Source organism: Emydura macquarii, unplaced genomic scaffold (assembly GCF_026122565.2).
Source record: "Emydura macquarii macquarii isolate MOO-44397 ecotype Brisbane River unplaced genomic scaffold, CSIRO-AGI_Emac_v2 contig_2994, whole genome shotgun sequence".
Taxonomy (NCBI): domain Eukaryota; kingdom Metazoa; phylum Chordata; order Testudines; family Chelidae; genus Emydura; species Emydura macquarii.
Genome location: NW_027133131.1, coordinates 5,222,696 through 5,228,614, shown reverse-complemented (window position 1 = coordinate 5,228,614; position 5,919 = coordinate 5,222,696).

Here is a 5,919-nt window from a genome sequence, read left to right as displayed (position 1 = left end):
TCCATTCTCTAGCACCTCCATTTGTGACCTGAATTGCACTTGCTCTGCGTCCACAGCAGCTCAAGAGCTGCATTTTCAGCTCCCAACCTGCTGCCTTTAAAATGCTAAGTGGTGTTTGCGCTGGGGTGGCTCAGAGTCCCAGAGCTAAGTAACCCCAGGAGCTGCTCCTGGCAGGTTTTGAAAGGATTGGCACTTTCATGTGCCTTTTCTGCTACAGCCACCTGGCTTCAGTCCTGCGCTCGGTCACCAATGGGGCTTGTCTCTGTTCTGCTGGGTGTGTGTAGGGGTGTGGGGATAACTGGGAAAGGGGTTGGGCCTGCTTGGAGTTAGGAGGCCAATCCAGATTAAGCACTGCTGGAGGGCTGTATAAACAAGTCTCACCTCTGCACCAAGTCAGGATTATCTCTGTTGGTCACCTAAACCAGTTGTTCTCGACCAGGGGTATGTGTACCTCTGGGGGTACGCAGAGGTCTTCCAGAGGGTACTCGATTCATCTAGATCAGTTTTTCTCAATCTGGGGGTGGGGGGGTGTCACAGGTGCAGGACTGGCCTTAAGCAGTAGTGAGTAGGGCAGTTGCCTGGGGCACCCTGCCACAGGGGGCTCCATGAAGCTAAGTTACATAATTCAGCCCTGGGCCGCAGGCCCTGGGCTTCAGACAAGGCTCACAAGTGAAAAACAGGCTCAAGTCTCACACAGAAATGTACGTATGATACTTATATTCCAGTCGATTTATTTTATAATTATATGGTAAAAATGAGAAAGTGAGCAATTTGTCAGTACTAAGGCGCTGTGACACTTTTCTATTTTTGTGTCTGATTTTGTAAGCAAGTAGTTTAAGTGAGGTGAAACTTGAGGTACATAAGACAAGTCAGACTCCTGAAAGACGTGCAGTAGTCTGCGAAGGTTGAGAATCAGTGATCTGAACTAAGCATACTGCATGGATCTCTGGCCCCCTCTTGTGTCTGGATTATGTAGTGGTTGAGGTGAGCACAAGGGTCTTTCTGCTAAGTCCTGACAACTCTCCCACAGGTGTCATGTTACATACAGGTGGGCATGTGTAGTCATGGATTGGGGGAAGACGTTCTCATAGTCAGTGGAATATGAGAGTCCTGCCGATGTGACCTTTCTTCCTTCCTCTCTGTTGGGGGATTTGGATGCCCGGTTCCTGTTAATGGGAACTAGGTATACAAATCTGCTAGGCAGCTCTGAAAAATCTGTCCATCTTAAATAAAAATAACAGAGCTTGTTCCATGAGATCAGAGAGAGTTCTCAGCCCCCAGGGCTGGAGTCTTGCATGTCTGGGGTTAGTTCAGAAGAGGTGGTCTCCTATCTGCTGGGAGAGGTGGCGTGTAGGGATAATTATGAAATTAAAAGAATTAAAGTTAGCTTAAATATGGTTAAGAAAATAATATATTTGCTTTATAATTTGTGGCTAGGAGGGAGAAGGCCGTCTTTTACTTGCTGGTTGGGGCTGGGAGAATAATAAGTAGTATTGCTTGTAGTGTGGGAAGGATGTATGGTTCCAAAAGTACTTAATAAAATAAAGAGCTGCAGAACAAAACAAAGAAAAACTGTCTTAAAAGAAATAAGCACAAATCTTCCCACGGGTCTGCTCGTAAGCAAGCAGGGGGAGAGGAGATAAGAAAGGGAGACCTTGGAGGGAGGAAAGTAGCAAGGATAAACTGCGTCAAACTGGGTTTTTGCTAAAGCCAGCAAGTTAGCTGAAAGGTATAAAGAGAGCCATGAGTCTGCAGGTTCTGTGTCAGACCCCAGCTGATCATAGTGGAGCATGTCAGGATGAGATGGTTCCCTAGGTCTGCCCTATTTTTAAGTATACTGATCACTTGCTTATGAATACTTTGTTACTGTATTGGGTGTAGCAGCTGCTTATTTTCAGGCTGTTAAGCAGGTGTAGAGCAATTGTATAAAATACCATTTGGCCTTTGGAATTAATAAAGGCATTGATGGTTAAATTAGTCTCTCTTCTCCTGCATTAATATTAAAATACTATTAATTTCAATGGGGGTGGTTTAATTTATTTCTCTTGCTATAGGGCCCAAGAGCCCCACTAAGAGACTGATACCCCATTCTGCAAGGCACTGTAAAAACAGAACAAAAAGACAGTCCCCACTCCAAAGAGCTTCCAGTGATGCAGGAAAAACTGGAAAGTGAAATGAACAAAAACAAGAACAAAAGTGAAACCGACTAGAGTTTTAATTTGAGGGAGTGGAGAACAAGGCAGAAAGTTAAAACCAAAAGTCATAAAGCATGAGAAACCCTTAATGGCCCCTTTAATGTATTGTCGAACACCTCACAATCTTCCGTGTGTTTATCCTCATGCCCACGTTGAGGCAGGGCAGTGCTGTTATCCCTACTGCCTGCGCAAGGTACAGATCCCCCACGGGACTCAGGCATGCCAACACCTACTTTTCAGGCACCAATTCATAGCGCTGCATTCGGCACCCAGGCTCCCTACACAATGCAGGGGGAGTTAGGCACTTAAGAAGGGGATTCAGAGAACTACCTAGGCTAGCCAATCGGAAATGCCAAGGAAGAGGGTGTGTGTGTGTGGGAGGTGCTCCCTGTCTCTTTTCTTGAGCTTGTTCCATTTTATATAAATAAATAGTCACTAGCAGGACTTGAAGCCCAGTCGTCTGCAGCCCAGGTGCGCACCCTACCTGTAGGCTGTTGGGTGCTCTCGGGGACTTGCTAAATCTCTCCTGTTGAAGCTGTTCCACTTTTGTACAAATACTTCAGGAGTCCTTGATGCAGGTTCAAGTCCCTGCTGCTCCTTCATGCTGATGTAATGCCTCATTAACCACGCTGTAGAGTCGCTCTCATTTGCTGTCTGGCCCAATGAATAGTTAATACAAAGTGGAACAATTTCAACCGAGGAGCTTCTCCGGGAATGCCCCATAACCTGGTGAGTAGGGTGCACCCCTACCCATTGGAAGACCTGGGTTCAAGGCCTTGCTTCGAATTGTGGAGATTTGAAAACAGGTCTCTGAGCTCCCAGGTGCGTGTCCTAACCTCTAGGCTTTTGGATATAATGGTACATGTAGGTAGGTCCCACCCCAAGCTCTCGCTTGTGTGGGCTAGGCATACTCTGAGAATGCCTGCCCCATCCGGATGAGCTAGGTGACAGGACACCTAGTTAGAGAATCCTGCCGGAGCTTGGGCACTGAGCTATTCTGTGCCATCAGGATTTAGGTAGCTTTGCAAATACTCACCAGTGGAAAATTTAGGCACCTAGGGGATTTAGATGCCTATAGCAGTAGGCGGCAGTTCAGCAGGAATGTGGAGCAGCTCAGTGGCATTGAAGTCCGTCTGTGGATCCAGCCCAGCTCCTCAAGCAGCCTGTGTGAGCTGCCCAAGGTCACACAGGAAGGCTGTGATGCAGCAGGGACTGAACACAGTCCCTTATCCCAGCTTAGTGACCTAAGCACCAGATCATCCATCCTCAGACTAGAATGGGGGCGGAGCGGGACAGCGAGGCGTTATTTCTTAATTTGCTTGTGTTTGTAACAAAGTCAAATAAAAAATGAAATGTGAAGTTTAACATGCACAAAGACTGATCCAATAGAATAAGGCAAAAACGGATAGAACATAATGAGAATTTTTTTAATTCCCAGAAATGAGCAATGGTGCGGAAGTGACTGATAAGGTCCTTTGAGGATACCAGGAAACTAAAAAAAAAAAAATTAAACCCACTAAGGCTTTAAACAAAACAAAAGGAAGCATAAATCAGCCTCCAAAATGAATCCGGAAAGCTGCCATTTGGTTCAGCTGTAATCGCCTTAAAATCCCCTCCGGGCTGGAGAAATTAAAAAGAAAACCAAGTGCCTGCATCTCAGTCAAGCTGCAAATCGCAGGGCCTTGCCCTTTCTTGTTCCAAGAGGCAGGGCTATGAAATACCACCATCCCAGCCAAGTTCCATTTCCCCCTGCAGTTTCTTCTTCCCTAACTTGTCACAGAGTGGGGCTGTGAGCTGTTAAAATAACAGCCATGTTCCTCCCCAGGACTGGCTGCATTTCAGGACAAAGGAAGTGAGCTGTGTACTTGCAAAGCGTTTTACGGTTACTTGGGGTGAAAGGTGGTAGTGGCGGAGAGAAGCAGAGTGCCTGCAAACGAGTGAATGAGAATGACTGGCTAGAAACTGGGGGCGGAGGGGCAGATGGGCCAGACACACCCCTGAAAAGCCAGTATTAGAGGAGAAGGATTTATGGTGATTTAATCCCCCAGATTAAGCTGTTATGTCTCTGCCAAACCCCTTGCTGCAGTGGGGAGATGGGGCCCCTGCAGAGAAGGGGATCCAAAATTGGAAAAACTGCCCCGATGCCCACCTTTCCCTCCTTCCCTCCCAAAACACAGCTCCTGACCACTCCATCTCCACCTGGACCGCCTGACTTCTGCTCCCATCCTCTGCCTCCTCCCACCCCATGACTCTGGCTCCTGCCTCTCTCCTCACACTCCCCCTGGGCCCCGCCAACAACTCCAAGGCCCAGTCCGGCCTCTACCACACAACTCCCACTTCCTCTCACCTCCCTCTCCCTTTGCCCCTCACCCTGCCTCCCACCCCCTCTCCCAGTCTGTCCAACCTTCGATTCTCACCATATCCCATCCCCCCATCCTTTAACCCCAATGGAGATGGGGCATGAAGGGTCCAGGCTCAGAGGAGAGTCTGGGCCCAACTTGTTGATTGTGAGTGGAAGCACCTCTCTGCCCCATGAAGTCACCCAGCCCTGGGCCAGGGTGACAGAAAAGGGGCCTCCGCTGGTGCTGACACGCCAGGGCTTCCTAGTTACTCTCCCTGTGATTCCTCAGCAAGCTGACCCAACGGCCCAGACAGGAGCTGGGTTTGTAAGTGCCAGGGGTCATGGGGCCCCTGCTGGAAGGAACCTTTGATTTACTATGGCTTGTACGGCCATCACCGTGGGTAGACCTGCACTGCCTACATAAGGCGTGCTCGTAACTCGCGTTAGCTAACCTGGGTTAAACCAGCAGGGAAAGCTACACGGCAACAGAGCCGAGCCTCAGAACCCAGGCCAATTGACTTCGTCTCACATGGCTAAAAACAGCCTGACTCTGAGGGGAGGAGATCTCAGCGTGTGGGCTCCAGCCTGAGCCTGATTGTCTACACTGCTATTTTTTGAGCCCTGTGAGCCCCCATCACCCCCTGAGCTCCGAGGATGGGCACTGCGGGTTCTTTGCAGTGTAGATGTACCCACAGTGACACTTTCCACTCAAGCTAGCAGCTCCAGTTCAAGCTTGTAACAGGGCAGCCTGGTATTGAACTTGAGCAAGGGAAAAGCTGAGTCTCCGAGTCTTCACTGCTATTTGAACCCGGGTTAGCGAAGCCAAGTTTGTAGAGTCCTAGATTCCGAAGCTGGAAGGGACCGCTGTAATCATCCCGTCTCGCTGCCTGTATAACACGGGCCAGAGACCTTGCCCCAAATAATTTCTCTTGACCTAGAGCATCTCTTCTGAAAAAAAATCCAATCTTGATTTAAAAATTACTAGTGATGGAGAATCTACCATGATCCATGGTAAATTGCTCCAATGATTAATTATCCTCACCATTACACACCTGCACCTTATTTTCAGTCTGAATTGGTCTAACTTCCACTTCTAGCTAGTGGAGCTTGTGACAGCTGGAAGAACAAACCTCTTTTGCAATGCAGACATTCCCTATATCAGTAACACAAACTTCACTCTCCTAACCCACATAGTTATATCAGCACAAACAGTCTGCGTAGAGCAGGCCTTACACTGGTATCGCTTATTCCCCTTCCCCTACTGGACTAAGGGCCTGTATTCCAGTATAACTGCATCCCCACTAGAGGGGCTTATATCACTTTTACTAGAGGAGTAGAAAAGTGTTACAATTTGTGTGTGTAGACCAGGCTCAAGTCAGGATT